This window comes from Hippopotamus amphibius, chromosome 6 (genome assembly GCF_030028045.1).
Source record: "Hippopotamus amphibius kiboko isolate mHipAmp2 chromosome 6, mHipAmp2.hap2, whole genome shotgun sequence".
NCBI lineage: Eukaryota > Metazoa > Chordata > Mammalia > Artiodactyla > Hippopotamidae > Hippopotamus > Hippopotamus amphibius.
In genome coordinates this window covers 40,769,854-40,790,592 of record NC_080191.1, presented here as the reverse complement: position 1 = coordinate 40,790,592, position 20,739 = coordinate 40,769,854, and the positions used below count along the sequence as shown (strand labels likewise).

At 39.7% G+C, this 20,739-nt stretch overlaps 1 long non-coding RNA gene across 1 annotated transcript; it reads right to left on the bottom strand.

Moving 5' to 3' along the window:
• Positions 1 to 680: 680 nt before the first annotated feature.
• Positions 681 to 11,986, bottom strand: LOC130855993 (uncharacterized). The gene is made up of 4 exons (XR_009054412.1): positions 11,849 to 11,986; positions 11,090 to 11,285; positions 5,062 to 5,141; positions 681 to 1,267 (listed from the first exon to the last, which is right to left on the bottom strand). It is a non-coding gene; the product is annotated as an uncharacterized LOC130855993 (long non-coding RNA).
• Between the last annotated feature and the right edge of the window lie 8,753 nt (positions 11,987 to 20,739).

Genomic DNA, 20,739 nt, shown 5'->3' with positions numbered 1-20,739 from the left:
GACTGCTTGTGCCTAGTTTAGTGTTTAATCACTTTTCATGATCCCTTACGTATATCAAAATATACTTTCTCATTGCTTTTCTTCCTTGACTCTTCTATCTGTAGAGATATTGCATGGAGAGCTCTTAGCACATTTGCCCAGCTCATGGTAACCAGGAGGAAGAGAAGAGGGGTTGGATGTTACTGTTGTACTTAAGATTAAATGAGATAATGTGTATGAAAAGTGCTTTGTAAGTTATGCAATAGTATACATATCCGTGCATATATTATTATATGCATATACTATATGCATATATGCATGTATTATTGTTACTATTATTATTATTACTACTGTTATTGCTTATCTTTTCCTAGGCATTAAGTCTTCAAAAGGGAAACTCTTAAAGCTTACTCAATGCATCTAAGGAAAAAAGAGCCACCAACAACAAATTTGGTGATAAACCGTAAAAGGAAAAGAATGGAGGAAGGAATACATGCAGAAAGAACCAATACTTTTTAGAGTAAGAAACGAATTAGAGTATGCTGAACTTTGAGGAAGTGCTCAAATGTAACTGAAGTTGAATTGTGGGAGGAGATATATGACTTATTTCCAAAACGTCCCCAAATGGCACATAAATATATAAGCATACATAAGCTTAGAATTTCTCCTTTTATTTTCTCAGAAAAGTTCTTGTAGTTGAATTGGACTCTGCCTGAGATGTCGGCTGCTTCAGAGAAACCCCAAAGGCTGGCGCCTGTGCTGTGAGGTGTCCTGACTGGACCAGGTCTCAGGGTGTCTTTTGTATGCTGGAAGCAAGGAGGCATTTCTCAGCAGGATCCTTTGCCTGCTTCTCAAAGCCTGATAAGGGAATGTAACACACACTGTCTCACCGCCTTGCTATTTTCATCTCAATATTTTCTGGTCTCTGCACCTCATCTGTTTGCCCATAATTCTGTATTGCCAGTTGTAATCAAATCCCACCTTGGAAATGTCAGACTTGGGCGGAAAAGAGAGCAGTTGTTCCAACAGCTGCTGCTGTGGGTTCTTTTGCTGTGTCATAGTGTGAGGAGCGCTTAGACATGAAGCTGAATTACCAGAGTCCTTTCCATCAAACAAACGCTGCCTAAGACTGGTGTAAATAACTGGTGTGCTGACTCGATCGAGCCAATTGTTCAGAATAGGAATGAAGTAAACATCAAAGTACTACAAGTACGTCTCTGTGTACAGCAGAATAGCTTTGTATAAAGGTCTGAGGGCCTTGAAAGACATTTTTCTCATCTAGTTGAGTCTGAAAAAGAGAAAATAAAAGAAAGCTTATCATAGCTGATAGATTCATGAATGTCATGCATCTCACAACGAATTCCGATTCATGTTATTATTCTGACCTACCACTGACTTTAGTCTGGATTGGACCTGACTTAAACCAGAATCTGGATCAGATAATACCTGGTATGCTCACTTAATTTGTTGAGACATCAGCTGGCCATGCTTCATCGATCCTGACTAAATGCCCACTTAAGAAATTCATGAATCTTAGCCCCTCTAGAAGCTCTTAAATCTCCTTAGAATCCCATTATACAGCAACACCCACCCAACACCAAATACTTGAAGGGTGCATTCAAATAGTATTTGAGAAACAAAATTGAACATGCTACTCTACGAATTCCCACTCCTATTTCCTTAAGGGAAATTTAAAAATTGCTGGGAATGGGTATTTTCCTCTTCTTGAGCCTTGTAAAGAGCTTGAAAGCAAAAGACATTTTTCCTGTGACGTTTCCCTCCAAATAGAGAGATGGAGAAATACCTTTAAGATGGTCTAAGAAGGTGGTCATCCCCAGGCCCACTAACTAATCTGGTCTTTTGAACCAGAAAGAAATTAAAATATTTCAAATTCTTCACAGACACCTGGGATTTCAAGATGAAGCAGATTCCCTGGCCTCTGCACTCCATTCCTTTGCTCCCATATCTGAATATCTTCAGGCCGATAAGCATATGCCCATAATAAGAGCTCTATTTACTAAGCATCTACTGTACATCACACCCTGGACCAGGAACTTCACAGGACTCATCGTATTTGGAATTTTCAGTCCCTGGAGGTATTGTTTCCACACCTTGCAGGTAATGAAACGAAGGTCAGGAAAAGGTAGATACTTTGCCTAAGGTGATAAGAGCTAGACAGAAAATTTGAAGTCAGGTCTGTCTTCCTCTAAGACTGCACTGTATTTCTGTCTGCACATCTGCACATCTGTGATCTGTTGTACAGAGATATCGAACTTCCCTTTATCCAGATTCTCTGTTTACTAGTTCTTTGACTCTGCGCAGGTCACTTAACTTCCTAAAAGGTCAGTTTCTGAAAAGTGAGAATGACAATTCTTGTTCCTTGTATTTCATAGGATTGTTGAAGAATAAAATGAAATAACATGTATACGGTGTTTTTGTAAGCAGTAAAAAAGCTTTCAAATCACAGGTGTGCATTACTTAGGGTTAGGTTTGACTGTAGAACAGAAAAGTCCAAAATGATTGTGGCCTACATGAGAAGAAAATCAGTTTCTCTCTCATGTGAAAGATGACCTGAGGGAGACAGTCTGGTGAAAGCCTGGCAGATGCCCAATGTCCAGCACCCAGGGTCCTTCTGTCATGCTGATCTCTTCTGAAGTATTGATACATCACCACATGGTACTATATGGCCCCACCTACACTGACTACATTCAGCAGACAAGAGGAAAGTACAAACGAAGGGTGTACTTCCTCTCACAAATGTCCCTTCCCAGAAGTTGAACACATTTCTACATTTTCCTTTTCCCCATAATCTTAGGCTACCCACTAAAGCATATAGAGACACACAAACCATGTTCACATGACAGGATTGATTAATAAGGCTTTAGATGCAATGAGTCATTTTCCCTCTGAGAGCATAAACGATGCTTTCAGATTATTTCTAAGAGAAGATACAAATCAGATATTATCCTTATTTCCAGGGGACATATGTGAAACACAGAGTGGCAACAGGGCTTGTTAAAAGTCACGTGGTTAGTGGATTAAAAAAAAAAAGATATTTAATAGTTGTACCTCCTACACAATTTTTTGCATAAAGCAGCTGGACAGAAAGTATAAAATTTATCCAATTGGCCAAATGGTGGCAAGAGAATAATCCAAACATCCTGAAAAATGACTTGAATGTGGCTTTGAGGAAACACAAACCAGAACGCTATAACCAAAAATCTAGTACTTGAAAAATTGGGAGGTAAGCAGAAATAAAAATTCTAGCTATATACGCCCTCATTTCCACCTTTCATTTTCATTTTTTGTTTAATAATGACAATTTTGCTCTGTGGTATGTGGGATCTTCTCTGACCAGGCATCAAACCTATGCCCCCTGCAGTGGCAGGCGGATTCTTAACCACTGTGCCACAAGGGAAGTCCCCGGGGCCTCTGATTATTGACTCTGGTACAAGTTCCTGCTTCTTCCCATAGACAGCTGTCACCTTGACCAATGATTGGCACCAAAGGATGCATCATCACAGTTTTGAGATATGTGAAAAAAAGAACCTCAGGCTAGCACCACTTATTCATAGCTATAACAAATCATTTTAAAAAATAAAGTATATACATTATGGTGTAGAGTAAAACATAGTGCATGGAATTTAAACTACAACACAAGACCATGGCGGATGCCTAGGCTACCTGTTCCAGAGAGCCAGGAGTCACTGTCACTCTCCTCTCACTGAGATTTCTTTAAGAGGGATTTGAACACCATCTGCATGCTTCCTCCCATACCTCATTCAGGCCTCCACTTAAATATCACCTCCCAACACTGACTCCCTAAAGGCCCTGTCTAAAAAGCCACACACACCCCTCGACACTACTCTCTCTCACCTGTTCTAATTTTCCTCTTGGCACTTATTACCAGCTGACACTTGCTGTGTCTGTATTTTTTGTTTATTGTCTGTCCCCAAATAAAAAGTGAACTCCACGAGGGTAGGACTTTGACTCGTGGACTGCTATATCTCAACTTAGAACAGGGCCCAGCATATGTATAGAATAAATAAAATAATAAATATTGAGGATTTTAGACACTATGATAGACCAGAGAAAATAACTGGTTTGGGTAGGTGATCTCATGATATGCCCCTAAAATCAGTCCATAGATGTCTCTAACTAAGTTTAAAAAAACCTTCACAGGACACTTTTCATTCTCATGAAAATGAAGATTATAGATAAAATCAGTCATTTCCTTCAAGGCTTCTGACTGACTTCCATTAACGTTGCTGCCCTTACAATATTTCCTTAAGGGCTGGTAATAACCTTCTTATAAACTCTCAGAGTAGAGAATGCCGAACACATCCATATTCATTCATTCACTCATTTATTCATTTATTCAACAAGTATTTTGGGAATACTTACTATGAGCAAGGCAATAATCCCTGAGGAACCAAAGTCCCTGCCTTCATGGAGTTTATATTCTAATGGGAAGAGAGATGGACAATAGACAAACCAGCAAGTATACTTTGGAGGGTAAGAAATGCTGCAGTAGGAATTCCCTGGTGGTCCAGTGGTTAAGACTCAGTGCTTTCACTGCTGTGTACCTGGGTTAGATCCCTGGTAGGGGAACTAAGATCCGGAAAGCCACAGTGTGGCCAAAAAAGGAAAAAAAGTGCTATAGGAAAAAACAGAGGGTAAGAGAGATCCGGAGTGAGGGAGTGAGGTGGGATGGAGGGGACAGTTACACCAAGGGAGATTTGGGAGGAAGGGGAAAATATTTGAAGAAATAAGAGGTTATGCAATGAGGAAATGGGAGGAGGGGAGTTCTGTGTCTTGGCAGGAGGGATGGGGGGTGTCCAGGCTGAAGAAGAAGAACCAATGAGAAAGCCCTGAGATCAGCAAGGAGGTTGTGTGGTGGCCGCTGCTTAGCAGGCAGTTGGGCCATTTGGGACATTGTAGTCCTGGGGTCAGTGTGTGGGGAGAGCAGTGAGTGAAGTATGGAAGGTCCACTTGATACGATCAGAAGGATACTGAAGGAACGAGCCCAGTGAGGTGGGGACCCTCGGAGGAGTCTAAGGAAACTGACGTAATCTGACTTACTCTTTGAAAGATCTTTCTGTAGCTGTGTTAACAGGAAGCCGTGGGGGCTCAGAGCATATGCAGACAGACCAATTATGTGACTGTTGAGAGAAATTGAGAGAAAGAGCGAAGTCAAGGTGGACACCAAGATTTGGGACTTGAGCAACTGGCAGAGCCCAGCTGCCACACAGTGAAGTGAGGAAGTGGGAGGGGTTTGGGCTCGGGGACAGGGGGACTTTAGGCACTCGGTTATAAATAACAGAACTCATGCTGCTTGTTGAAGCAGCAAAGGAATTGCTCAGCTTTCAGAGTGCCAGCCTGGCGGCTCCACACACTGCTCCAGACAAGCTCCCCGGCCCAGAAGACCCAAGTCCAGGTTGACACCGGACACCAGAAGCTCTGCCCCTGCTGCCAGGAGCCCCAGCTGTCGCTGTCACCCTCACTAGAAAATATATAAATAAATACAGTGTCCCATACACTCCTGCTTTTCACTTGCCTCCTCTGATAAGGGCCACCCGATGGGCAGAGCCCGGCCACAGGCTGCAGGCTTTGGTTTCTAGCTGGAGAATTTGAAGGCATGACCCCCCCCACCCCCCACCAAAAGCGATTCACCAGGGCCTGACCATTGGCAAACCCCAAGGTATTCTTGCAATCATTTCTTTGCTCATTACTAAGAGTGCAGTGAACATATTCTTTAAAGGGACATTATTTTTTTTTCTTTCTCTACTTCCAATTCTAGACCAGGTTTCTTGTGGACTGTGAGGCCAGACCTGTCCCAGATGGGATAAAGGCCTGAAGCTGGGTGGTGAAAACTACATCACTGCTTGAGAAATAGTTCTGTGGAAAAAAAAAAGAACAAGATGTTTGAAACTTGGGGATAAAACATTTCCAGAGAAGAATTAATAATAGTCTTCAGGCGTAAGAGGGCATATAGAGCATATAAACGATAAATGGATAATTAAAATTGCTACGTCAATGTTTAAAAATTGGAAATTTGGGAAACCCTGGTCTGGCGCTCCTTAAAAATAATCATTACCACCAGGTAATTATTAACTGTTCATTGTTATTTATTGAGAGGTTGTTAATACTAAATGCTACTGTGTAAATGCGTACTTTCAACATCTCATTTGACTTTCACAATACGCCCATTTAGGCAAGACTAGGCTCAGAGAAATTAAGTACCTTGTCTAACTGGTCAGTGATGAAATTCCAATGTCTTAAACTCTTCTCTACGAAGCTCTATGCTTCAGTTTAACCTCTAAGACGAGATGTCAAGTAAGGATGCTGGAGAGCCACAGTGTAATAACCTGCCCCAAATAATCTCATTAAATGTGTATCTTAACTTGTTTTTCAAGTATCTTTAAAATGATCTGCTGTTTCTTCATTGCTAGGAATTTAGCCTTCTTTGTTCACAAAAATATGCATCTATGTACAAAGGCACTTATTCCAGTTTTTTTTTATGAGAGGGAAAAAAAACTAGAGATCTAATGTCATCAGTTAGAAACATCAATGTTTCAACATATCTACATAATATAATTCATAAGTTAATTCTTTAAAAGATCTTTGAGATACACTTTAAAGTTTAAAAATATCTAGATGGAAAATAGTGGCTATAGTGTGATTCTATTTGAAAACTTATACACCCAGATTTATATGCTCATAGATATATAAAACACTTCTAGGAAGATGTACAAACCTGAAAGGAGGGGAAAGGAATTTGTAAAGAGTGAGGGAGATTTTACCTTTCATTTTATATCTTTGTCGTTTCAATTTTCTACTTTTACCGTTACTGAAAGTGAGTATCTTCAATAAGTTCTGTGTTTGAAATATTGCTGAGCCTTTTGTAGAAGCTATTTTATGCCTTTCTACACTTCATTTTAAAACTATAAAGCTGTAGAAAACTTTGTATTATTTTGCTCTTCATACCAAATGTTTATACTAGTCTTGATTCTTTTTTCAATATTTATGGCTAAAGCAAATTGTACAGCATTAATATGCAGACATTTGCTGTAAATGGTCATAGTTTCCCTCTAAATAAAAAGAACAGAGAATTGAACACCTAGAAATGGTTAAAATGGTAAATTTTATGTCATATATTTTAGCACAATTTTAAAAAACCACAGAATTTCATAACATCAAATATTGAATGGAAATGTAATCATCATAGCTAAGACTTCTTTGGTGCCTGCCAGTGCCAGCCTCTGTGAAAAGCGCATTGCACATTTATCTCCCTGAATCTTCAGGCTTCTACAACCTTGCTGCTTTTCCTGCCCGTTTTACAGAGAACACTGAACGAAATGATTTGCCCTGCAGGCTGGCAAGCGGTGAATTCAGAGGGAGCCCAGAAATTCTAATTCCAGACACAGGAAGCCATGTGTCGATATATTACTCTTCATGGCCTCCTTAATTCAAATGAGTTTGACTCCTGGAAATATAACTGTGACTTTCCTTAAGAAACTTGACTCACTTCTTGTACGTATACAGTGCAATGTGAAGCTTAAATTCATTAAAAATATGTATACATATATATATTTAACACTAGTATCTGGAAATTTTAGGACTATATTTTCCGATTTATATAAAATGAATTCTGACATCAGTGCTTGGTTTTCATGACCTAGTTATTAATTTATAGGTGGTGTTTTCCATATACAATAAGCAACTGGAATACACTGGCTAAATTTTCTGGCTATATCAGTGATGAACAGAGAACGTCTTTTGTTTTCATCTTTATTACTGAAAATATTTCTGAAACGTGTTAGTATACCTTCTTTTCTTAGTAGACTAATAATGGAAACTTCTTTTGATGAAAGAATTTCTTGTGCAATTATTACACATTTCAATGATCATTTTCTAAAAATATGTTAAACTGACTTTATGTTGAAACAGTGCTCCATCCTGAAAATGCCTTTTTTTTTTTAATACTAAATCATCAATAGAGGTTTGTTTTAGGTAATTTCCTCATGTTTTCTGAAAATAGAATTTTCAAAGTGATTCTGGCTAAGTGATTTCAGTTAATAAGATTTGGCTACACACTAATGCTTCAAATAATCCCACCAACACATAATTCTTGAATTACTGGGTTTGGAGAACACTCTACAGTGAAGGACAGTAAATGCAGGACAAAAACTGAATGTATTGTTTGTTTAAAAAAAAAAAAAGAGGACCCTGTGCTTTTACCAAATAAATACACATTCCAGCCACACCCTAATCCCCTCTCTCATCTCTCACCCAGATACTCCCTTGGAAAAGACAGGCAGGTATGATTCTGGTTTCTCTTGCCTCTCAAGCACCCCTTTACATTTTTTCTTTAAGTACACTCACTAGAGTGTGTATATGTGTGTGTGTGTGTGTGTGCGCGCGCATGTGTGTTACAAGATCCTTAAGAGTCAGCTAATCAAATTTCTAACCTAGTGTAGACATGCCTTCAGCAGCATTCCTGACAGACTACAGTCCAGTCTGAATGCTAATTCTTTTAGTTATAGGGGCCTCTACATGATTGGACATTCCTTCCTTTGTCAGACAATTCTAATTGCTATAATCCTACTGCCACCAAAACAGTCAACTATCAATACTAGTTCTGGCACCCAGAGAAACTCAGATTTTGAACACACTCTTCCACAAACAGACTTCCCAAGTCTTCTTTGCCCAAGACCTTTCCTTACCCAGTCAGGGAGTTACTGAAAATGATAAAGCCAGAGGCTGTACAATGCTCCTTACAATCTCTGGACAAAATGTCTATTGGCATGTATTGACTCATGTTTCATGATAAAGCATCCCAGACTGAATTTATTTTAATATAGATGGAAGTAATTCATTTGTATTATATATTTGAACAGTACAGGTATCTACAACTAATTGTTCTCAAGTATCAACATCCAGTGGAACTATGCTAGAAGTCACACAAAATGTGTTTTAAACAGACAATATTCCATTTCTCCGTGTAGTGTGTCTAGCAAAGTCCTCAGCTCACAGGATGTATAAATGAAGATGGAATGACAAGCAAAAATAATAATAATGATCTACACACACAATCATTAGCATGCTAAAAGGCAGCAGGGCAACAAGAGCCCAAGATAACAAACAGGTAAAAAATTGCATAATTAGTTCTTAAGAATGTCTTTAGTTGTGAAATGTGGATGATTCACCTGGTGATTCTGGGTGTGAGTTAGAAAATGTTCACCTCTCTTAAATTATCTGGTAGAAGCCAACCTGACTTCATATTTTGCCAATCTACTGAATGTTTGCTCTACTGGGTATTATTAGCCAACTAGTTTGACAAGAGTTCTTTGTTTTTTGCACTGATATGATTTATTTACTGAGTTGCCTGAACAAACAGGTTGTAATTTAGGCTATTGCATGGAGAAGGCTGAAAGTGGTTTTTGGATAAGATAGAGCTCTCTTCCAAGGAAGGACTATTACACAGTTACAGTAACCGATAAGAAATGATTCTCTTGATGTCCACATGTCAGGGAAGCCACTGGAGGGTGAGGAAGCAACCCTGCAGATTAACGTGAATGGTGGAACATGACTCATTGAACCAGTTTCCCCTGAAAAAATTCTCAGCCAAACACTTCCTAACCTCTCTCCTCCCTCAAGTACCCCTAATAGACTGGAAGGGAAGTGGTTTACACAGAAACCTTTGGTGCTTATTATGTAGACATCCTAAATATTTTATTTGTGGGCAATTAAATAAAGTGAGAAACCAGGCCTGTGGGGAAAGCATCAGCCTTTGAATAATCAAACTTGAAATCAAACCCCAGTTCTGCCATCATTAGCCTCATGACCTCAGATTCTCTCTGAGTCTCAGTCTTCAACTGTAAAGAAATGCTGTGACATTTATATGACTTATGTAAAACACTTATGTAACACTTATGTAAGTCATTTATATGACATGATTGTGTTTGGCGCAGCGGCTCTCAAAGTGTGGTTCCCAGACCAACAGCATCAACATCACCTGGGAACTGTTAGAAATGCAGATTCCAAGCCCCACCCTAGACATAATGAACCAGAGGGAAACAGGCAGGAGAGAGCAGCAACAGGTTTTTAAAGCCCTCCCGATGATTCTTATTAGCATAATAGGTTTTGAGAACCACTTTCCTGGCATATGAAAGTCTCTCCAAAAATGGCAGCTGTTATATACTTCATACTAGTCCAGTACTTTACAGCTTACAAGGTTGCTTTTCTGCCCAAAATACCATCTACTTTGCTCAGGTTTGCATTTCTTTTGACCCGATAATTCCACTTTGCAGAATTTTCCTCAGGAAATAATCAAGAGATATTCAGAAAGATTTATGTAGTAGGTTATTCATTGAGGAATTAATCATGCAAGTAAAAATTTGGAAACTAGAGTTAAATAAACAATATGGGATGGGTTTAATAAATTATGGCACATGTAGGTAACGGAACACAATGTAGCAAATTAAAAATCATGTCCGTGTATTGTGTTTATTAGAGCAAGTGCTGAGAGTCATCTACACCAGCATCACCTGGGAGGCTTTTCAAAATGCAGATCCCTGGTCCTCATCTCGGATTTATGAGTTAAAATCTGTGAGTGAGGGACCTTAGAATCTTTCCTTTCCACGTGCTCCCAGGTGATTCTTATGCACACAGAAGTTTGAACATTGCGCTTCAGATTAATAGTTAATAACGTAGCAAATATGGTATATTATTGAGTGGATAGCAACATATCACAAAGCAAATATTTATAGTATTTCAATAGTATAGGCATCATGTATGTATAAAGGTGACCAAACATATAAGTGCTAAAATGCTAAGTATTTATCTCTGGATATATGATGGCAATTCTGGTGCTGATTATTTTCTTCTTGTTCTAAATTTCCTACATTTTTGGTAATGTGTCTAACTTCAATGAGAAAAGGGATGTTGTTTCAGAAACCACACTTTAGTGTGTGTGTCATTGATCTATTTAGTGAGGACTTCATATTTATACCTGAGGATAGAAAACTCTGAGGTAGATACATATGAACAAGAAAGAGAGGAAAAAAGAGTAATAAAATCAAGACATGGAGGAACAAAGCAAATATACTTGCGACTCAGAAGGGAAGGCATTTAAGTCCGCTTGAGGAGTGGGGGCCAAGGTAAATTCAGAATGAGGTTGGAAAGCCTCCCCTGCTCTTCTCCCATTCCCCAGCTGTGCCCAGTGGATACAGATGCGATCGGCCATCCATTAGGCAATGCAGGCGGCTGGGCATCCTGCTGACTCTGTGTGTCCTTGATGATGACTAAGGACAGAAAGAAAGGAAATCAAAAGGATGCCAACCAGGCACAGAAGCTGCAGAGCCTTCGTGGAGTTTTTCTATGATAGGAGAGTTGCCCATCTTTCAGGGGTGATGTAGATGTGGTAATTTTTGAAGTCAGAGCAATGGTGTAAATTATAGCTGAATGACTTGGCCAGACCCCTGATGTCCCCTACGGTGGGCACTGGCGGATAAGTGATAGGAGTGCCTGCAGGATAGTCTGGTGGAAAATGCTCCTCCACCCCAACTGATCAGAGCAGCTGGCAGTTAAGGAGCTGCTTTCAGCAAGTGTGTAGTAACTGTCTATCCTGGGCCCACCACCAAGCTGGGCCCCAGAGAAAATATTAAGGAGGTAAAGAGTGAGGACCACCAGTGCTGCCCCAGGCTCAGAAGGGGCCACATGCTTGGAAATGAGTGCTCCGTGGTCACCTCTTGAAATTCTTAAAAATTTGACCTTTGAATTAGTTTTTCGTAAGTGGAGTCCAAAGGCACAACGGAACATAGTGGGTGAGGACGAACGTGCTCATTGCCCCCTGTTGCTCACTCACCCTCACAGGTTGTTGGCCTCCTGCTCCTCCAGTCCCATCCAGGGACTACAGCTAATGAGGCAGGCAGGTGCCTGGATGCAGGTGCCTGGAGGTCCGGTGTCGGCTGCACACGCCCCATGCACCGTGTTGCAGGGCAGAGCCCAGGACACCTGGGAGGATCTGCACTTGCCCTGTAAGTATCCCCATGCTCCAAGGGGTACGATGTTACATAGCAAAGAAAAAACACCATGACAGGTCAAGAAAGAGACAGGAAAAGAGAGGAAAGCTTTTTTTCAGGCCTTTTGAACAAGAGACCCTGTGGGGGTTTTGTCCTGGACCTTGCAAATTAGGGACTTGGTTCTGATGAGAAATTACAGGGGTGGGAGGAACCAAGGGACACATATTAATAAATAAAAAGGGAGGACTTAATGGAAGAGGATCCTCCCTTGATGAGCATTTCTTATCTGTCTGAGAAAACTTGTCTAACCAGGAAGGGTGTATCCCTTGAAAGCATCACATTGCAGAGCAAACTGCGTGGTTGAATAAGAAGAGTATTTTCTCTGAAGGGAGTCTCTAGTGATTACAGACCAGAATACAGCCCTGCTTAATTACACGCCACACAAGCAATCGTTCTAAATCCTCTTTCTCTCTCTCAGTCTCTATCTCTCTCTAAATATATATATCCAGGACTAATTAGAGCAAGTATTGGGGGTCTAACAGACAAGTTCTTAGGCTTTTGCTAAACAATGTTGGGAGAGAAAAAACACACAATCATAAAAATGAATTGAATTCACCTTTCTTCCTAGAAATGATCTTTCCAGCAACTTTCCATTGTTCTTCTCAGAAAAGAGTTAATTTTTAAAAAGTAAAAAGAGTAAATTATGCTTTTTTGAAAGCATGCAATCACAGTTTGTTCATTAGCATCCTGGAAAGTTAAGGGCACACATGCACAAATAAATCGCAGTGCACGTGCTTATTAGTGCAAAAAAGGTGCAAATTTATAAAAATCAATTACATTTCACAACAATTTCTAAATTACCCCATAGAGTTCAAAACCACTTTAGCTGCTCAATAAGGTGAGAGAAATCCATTAAACTCCTAAGTCCTGCTGAGTGTCCTGTTGAGAGAGAACCAGAGGTTAGTCATTACATGCTGAAGAAGGAGTGTGTGTAAGGTCTTTTTAAGACTTAAACCTTGGCCTAGTTTACTCCAAGTCACTTGGGTTTCTTCCCTTCCTCTAGCAAAAGAATGAGCCAGGATCCTCTTACCTATTTGCATGCTTGTGTGTCCTGTACTGTGGAGAAAAGAGTGTAGGTAACAAGTGGTTAACGACTAAGCTCAGCTTCCTGTCAGAGGTAAGATGAATGTATCTCTGTGGCTGAGTGTGTCTGGAAGATTGTAGGGATGGGACCTCCAAGCACTTTCGTCCTTAGACCCAGGCTGAGGCCCATGCTTCAGTTTAAGAGGAAAGAAGGCTGTGAAGCCAAGGAAACGTGTCCACCTGGAGCCAATATACTTGCTTCTAGTCCATGCTTTGGATACCTCAAACCTCACAACTTTCTAAATATCACAGCCTGCTTCTAGAACATTCATGGGACTATTTTTTTTGTGCAGTATTTGGGAGATACATCTCGGAGTCATCTATGTAATAATGTGACTTGCAGGTTAAAAGCCATTTGATGCCAAAAGTATATCTTTTATTTATTTATTTATTTATTTATTTATTTATTTATTTATTGGCTGCATCAGGTCTTCATTGCTGCACACGGGCTTTCTCTAGTTGTGGCGAGTGGGGCGGGGGGCACCCTACTCTTCACTGTGGTGTGTGGGCTCCTCATTGAGATGGCTTCTATTGTTGCGGAGCATGGGCTCTAGGCACATGGGCTTCAGTAGTTGTGGCGCATGGGCTTAATTGCTCTGTGGCACGTAGGATCTTCCTGGAGCAGGGATTAAACCCATGTCCCCTGCCCCTGCATTGGCAGGCAGATTCTTAACCACTGTGCCACCTAGGAAGTCCCAAAAGTATATCTTTTATTATTTTTTACTGAGATATAATTCACATCATAAAATTCACCATTTTAAACTTCAGTAGTTTTTAGTACATTAACAAAGTCATACAACCAGCAGATCAAATTAACTGCGGTGCTTCTCCCAGCTTGCTCACTATAAAGGACTTCTGTAAAACAGAAGGTGTACTTAAGTATCCTTCCTTCTAAAATATACCAAAACCTAGTAACATCTAAAATGTTCAAAGTAGAAACATGGTAATGTGCTCTGCTTTGGCCGTTTATGACTTTCCTCTTAGAACCTTACGGCCATGAAGACCAAAATCTTAGATGAGCACAGCAACTTAGCAAGTGTGGGCGAACACTTGTTTCCCAAAAGGATCCTTCATGCCTTCTGAATAAGGAGCAAAAATGGGGAAATATAGGGACTTCCTAGGTAGTGCAGTGGTTAAGAATCCGTCAGCCAATGCAGGGGACATGGGTTCAATTTCTGCTCCAGGAAGATCCCACATGCCTCGAAGCAACTAAGCCACAACTACTGAGCCTGTGTGCCACAACTACTGAAGCCCAAGTGCCTGGAGCCTGTGCTCTGCAACAAGAGAAGCCACCGCAATGAGAAGCCCATGCACCACAATGAAGAGTAGCCCCCATGTGCAGCAATGAAGACCCAACACAGCCAATAAATAAATAAGTAAATTTATTAAAAAAAAAGAATGGGGAAATATAGAAACCATAATATTGGTTAATAAGATACACGTCGTATTTTTTTTATCCTTGTAGACAGCTGGCTTGACTATACCCCAACTTTCACTGAAAGTGAAAGATTTAGTCACATGGGCTATTTAGCATCAGGTCATTTAAAAATGATAACGCGGTGTTATTTTTGGTAGTTTTCCGCTGTCAAATTTATTTTGTTTGTAGACATAGCCACAATTTGAAGAGCAGAATGTGTGCTCAGAAATGTGCTACACTGATAAATTATGCCATTAAAAAAAAGAGGCAGGCTAAAATTTTGACTTTTCAAGCTGATGGTTACAATTTGCATTTCTCACTTTCCATGTGTGTCATCGTGGCTTTTTCCCTATAGGGTTTTCCATGTTCTCTCCCTGCTCCTTTCTTGTTTTCTTCATTTTTGACCCCATAATTCCTGAATCACCATTTTGCCAACTGCAGTTGTTTTCAAACTAATGTGTTTCACTAATACATTCCAGGGATATATCCATCAGAAGAAAATTGCAAGTGCCAGTAAAAATCTTCTAATTTGTTAATTCATGTCTGAAAAAATACAGAAAGTGTGAGATGAGTACAAAAATAACTTGAAACAGAAGGCTGAGGAGTGGGAAGGAGAGGAAATGTACATAATAAGTAGCTTGTTGATTTTTTCCCCTCATAAACTAACCCACATGTCACTGCCTGCTAGGGGGTTTGTCTAGTGCCCACATTCTTAGCATCCACCAGAGGAGTTCCAGGCCACTGACTCTCAGGATTCATGCTTGTCAGTGGTAATTCATGCATCCATCATGTTCCTTTCCTGGCAACTCTTCCAACAGATGGAATGTTGTAGCCTCGTTCTAATCATAAGCTTCCTTGGGAAAATCTCTTGGATGCTGTACAAACCACTCAAATCTAATCTTTCACTAGGGATAACTGAAATTTACAGGTCTACCATTATGATTCGTGTTTGTGGTCCTTGTGATTTGTATTAACAATAAGCTTCCAGAGTGTCAGAAAAAGTTCACTGCATACACAAAGCATCAAAGATATTGAGGATTTTTGTTGCCTGAAGAGCATTGTGTATGTTACCCTGTATAGTAGAAAAAAATAGTTGCACAGCCTGTATTTCCCTCGTTCAGCATAGAAAGAATTACTAGGCATAGCCCCATTCTAGGCATAGAGGGTCTTGCAGGAATTACTCGTTCTTGAAAAGCATAGGAAAGCAACTAAGAAAAAAAGTAACCTATGATAGAACAATAGACTCACAAGTACGTGCTGTGGTGGTATAATATGTGTATACAAATTTTAGAAAATGAGGAAATCATTAGCTGGAAATAATCTGAGCAGACTTCATTATGGAGTTAATTATTCAGCTCACCATTGTAGGAATAAGATTTGAGTTTGGCAAGGTAGAGAGAGTTCTCCTTCTGAGTTGTGGAGGAAGAGTGAGAGTAAAAGAATAGAAAGCCAAAAGTCCCAGCAACATAGTCTGAAATTTAAACCTCATCTATTCCACAAATCCTATCTAGTTGAAGGTGGTCACGTGACCTAGTTCTGGCCAAAAAGATAACGGAATTCTTCTGGGTGCCTGAGTGAGAAGCCTTTGCTTATCTCTTTGCAGAGAGGCAGACACAGCCAGTCCCAGCCTTCTTCCCTCTCATTCCTGCCTGGAAAGAAACAATGGGTGTGATGTGTGAAGCTGCAGTTGCTCTCCTCCAAAATGAAGGAAAGGCCGGAGAGTCATGAGAGGCTAGACTCCATATCTCTGGGTACTCTGTATTGTGGGAAAAAGAAGACCTCTTGGTTATGTTGCATTTTCTGTTATTTGTAGCCTAGCATATTCCTAATTGATGTTCTTAGGTGGGTTTTTGGCCAGGAAGACATTGTCCAGATTTTAGTTGCATTGGATAAAACTGATTTTAAAATAAAAATGCACATGATCATAGGTTTATTTCATGAGAAAGTGATTGTTTTAGAGCTTGCAAGTTTATTCACTTGAAGAATAACATTTAAATAATTCTCTCTATATATATCCATTTCATAATTGTAGCTAAAAGCAGATTTCCTGAGCTTTTAGCCACATTTAGTCCATTAAGCCTCACTAACTCAGATGAGCACATCTAAACCCCTCTGTGTGGTCATGAATTTAATGTCAGCTAAGATTTCAAGGGATAGATGCTTTTATAGTGTCGTTTATTTTCCTTTAGTTTCTCTTCCAAGTCCACAAAGTAATGTGTATCTGCTGACATTTTTTTTTTTCATATTTAGAAGATTGTTGTATCCACTCCAAAATCTAATCTTTTTACAGGGCCTTCTCATATTTCATGAAATAAAAGTGGTTTAAGAATGCAAAGTTTCATCATACAGAATGAAGTAAGTCAGAAAGAGAAAAACAAATATCGTATATTACCTCATACATGTGGAATCTAGAAAAATGGTATAGATGAACCTGGTTTGCAAGGCAGAAATAGAGACAGATGTAGAGAACAAACTTATGGATATAAGGGGGGAAAGCTGGCGGTCGGTGGGGGGGGGGGGGTGGAGGGATGAATTGGGAGATTGGGATTGACATATATACACTACTATGCATAAAATAGACAACTAATAGGAACCTGCTGTGTAGCACAGGGAACTCCACTTCGCTGTGCAGTAGAAACTAACACAACATAGTAAAGCAACTATACCCCAATAAAAAATATATTAATTAAAAAAAAAAGGGAAAGCCGTTTTGCTCTAAGAAGAGAACATATGAAAACTTTAATGGTACAAACTCTTGCTTTTTGCCCTGGCAGATACAGACATGAAAGGCACCTGGCCCAGTAATTTAAAAAAAAGAAAAAAAGCATAGTCTATAAACCCTTCAAGCGTTACTTTTCACCAATTTTAGTAACTGTCAGCAGTGATCAGGCGGGGGTAAAGGATAGTGTATCTCGAAAGCAGCAACTTTCCACAGACTATAAAAACTGGAAGAGACCATAAGGACTAATGGATCCCATCACAGGTTGATCTAAAAAATTATCTTTCGAAAAATAAAATTTCTGAGATCCATCCCCAGAAATCCTGATCCAATGGATCAGGAATGAAAGCCAGAAATACATTTAAAAAACAAAAACAAAAAAAACTCTCCAAATACTCAGCCAGGCTTGGGAAGCGCTAATCTAGTTCAGTGCTTCTCCAAATGTGCCCGCCACACAGCTAGGGCTCAGGTTAAAATGCGGTTTCTGTTTCAGTAGATCTCCAGTTGGCCCAAGATTCTGCCTCTCTAACAAGCTCACAGGTGATGGTCCGAGAACCACACTGCAAGGAGGAGAATCCAAGCCACAGCCCACTTTTTGTACTGTGGTTGTGACAGCTGAGGCTGAGAGAGGTGAAACGAGTTGTCCAGTTCACATGGGCATGCAGTGGCAGCCTGAGACCCAGAACCCAGCTCCTTTAATCCCCAGGCCAGTGCTCTTCTGCACTATTCCACTGACTCCAGAAAAGAGCAATTTGTCCATGAGACCCGCTGGTGTTGGTGAGGGCCAGAGAACATGAAGCCACTTTGGTGGCTTGTTTTATTACAGAAGCTTTAAGCAGTTTTGTGAACCCATTCTCCGCCTATCTTCAACTTCTCTTTCTATCTCATATCAGGCCAGTGGTGTGCTGGTAAATGTTTAACTACTGGCTCTCTAGATGGAGGGCGGAGAGAGGGAAGCCCTTATTTGCAACGTTTGCTGATTTCCATGGTGTAGAATCCTAGCATGGCCGATTGGAAGACACTGATGAAAGAAATTTTCACATATTGAGATAGGGAAGTCATTCTGGCTTATACATGAGTTAACTTGAATTTTATACTAACTAAAATAGCATGTTTGTGGCCTATCAAACATACATTGTATATCTGCTTTAATTGTCAGAGAAAAGGGCACATTGACCAGAAGTAAAGAATGTCTGTGTTAAAAATAAAGATTAAATGACTCTCTTCCTAGGACTCCAGTGCTGGTAGTCCCTTGATGATAAGACTCCCTTCCCAGATGCCAAGGCCATGCTGACTTGCTGTATACATGCTGATGTGTGTTTTACCTTGAAGAAATGTGTCCCTGACTTGTTTAATGTTCTTTTGGTTCTGACAAAATATAAAACTGTGCTGAAAACCCTGCTTCCCTGGAGCGGTTTCTCAGAGAAATCTGGCTTCTGGGCTAGTCCTCAGTTTGGCTCAAATAAAACTCTTTTCTATTCTTATTATTGATTGTCTATTGATTATTTTCATTGACAATGCTCACCTGACGTTACTGAACATGGAGTTGGATAAAGATACACAAAACCAGCCTCATGACCTGGCGGGAGCCGGGTCCAGCCTTCTCTGCTCCAGCTCTTCTCTGACCTGGAGCAGCTGAGGCCACAGGCCAGGACAGCAGCTGTGGTTCCCACCAGGCTGCCAGGAGGTCATACCTGGCTAAGGGCAGGAGAAGAAATAACACTATTGGTTTTTTGTTGTTGTTCTGTTTTGTTTTGTTTTGGCCACACCATGTATCTTGAGGGATCTCAGTTCCCCGACCAGGGATTCAGGGATTGAACCCGGGCCATGGCAGGGAAAGCCTGGAATCCTAACCACTAGGCCACCAGGGAACTCCCAAAATAACGCTATTGTTTTTTATTCACGTCAACCTCCGGTATAACTGGTAAGATGTATTGATTGTGTGTTAACAATGAAAATGTCTTAGGAAAGCTAATTCCAAGAAAAGCAGAAAGATCATGGGGACAATATCAGCTTATAAAAGAACTGTAACATTTAGAAACCGAAAACAAACAAGCAAATAAAAATGAACTGATTAACCCCAAAGTGGACAAGTGTATAGATGGATACTTTCATTTAGTCAAAATAGAACCAAAAACTGGATTAATTTTTTTAATTTATTTTTTGAATAAATGCTGTGTTACAATAGTGTGCTAAATTCTGCTGTACAGAAAATTGATTCAGTTATGCATACATATACTTTTTTTTGTATTCTTTTCCACTATGGTTTATCACAGGATATTGAATATAGTTCCCTGTGCTATACAGTAGGACCTTGCTGTTTATCCATTCTATATATAATAGTTTTCATTGGCCAATCCCAAAGTCCCAATCCATCCCTCCCCCACCCACCTCTGCAACGTCATTTATGTCATATTTTAGATTCCACATATAAGTGATATTATATCATCTCTTTCTGACTTACTTCATTTAGTATGATAATATCTAGGTCCATCCACGTTGCTGCAAATGGCAAAACTTGAATTTTTAATTCAAGACTTCAGTATTGACTGAGTACCTCTTATGTTCAAGACATTCAGCTAGGTTCTTGCAGCACAGGTTTTATTTTCATATGATCTGATTGTAATTTTTTTTTCTTTTTCCTAATGTAAACCACTTCTACTAGGAGTCTCACCTGAGAAGCCAATACAAATAGTCCCCTTGACCAGTGCAGTGGTGACTGCACCTCACTGGCCCCTGGCCACCAGGTAATTTATGATATTTTTAAAATGAAGCCTCTCTATTAAAAGAGATTTATTGTATTAAGCAGTTCATACAGTCAGAGACTACACACAGTTATGCAGAGCAGGTACCATTGGAATTGGACTGACCAATAACAAGAGTCCACATATTAAAAAGTTTACATTGTTTAGACCTAAACCATACAAAATAGTGCAGATATAACATTATTAATCTTATTCATTAAAAAATACTTACAAGTTTCATAGAAGTATTATTTTCCTATGTAATTAATGAACAGCAAAAATAAGTGCAAGAAAAAGAATAACAAATACGGACTTTCAACATGAAGTTCAGATATCATAAATATTTCTATCAAAAATAGCCTTGTATTTTTTTTCTCTTGAATTTCCATTCTCATCTATTGTCTCCCAAATAGAAATTCCTTTTACCAATTAAAAACTCCTTTTACCTCCTAAATATTATCACCATTCACTAACACTTTGGGTGGGGGGGCTGAATGTAATTCTTTCCCATCACATGTATTTGATAAGTGCTACATAGAATCAGAAACACCTACTATAAGTTCAATTACTTTTCTTCTGCTATCAATCCCTGTAGGTCAGTGTGACAAGCCAAAAGCCAGAGAAATTCAGAGAAATTCTGCTTAAACTACATTTAGCAAAACCAAGTCAATAGACTTAGAAGCAGAAGACCATTATGAAGTGACCTTATCT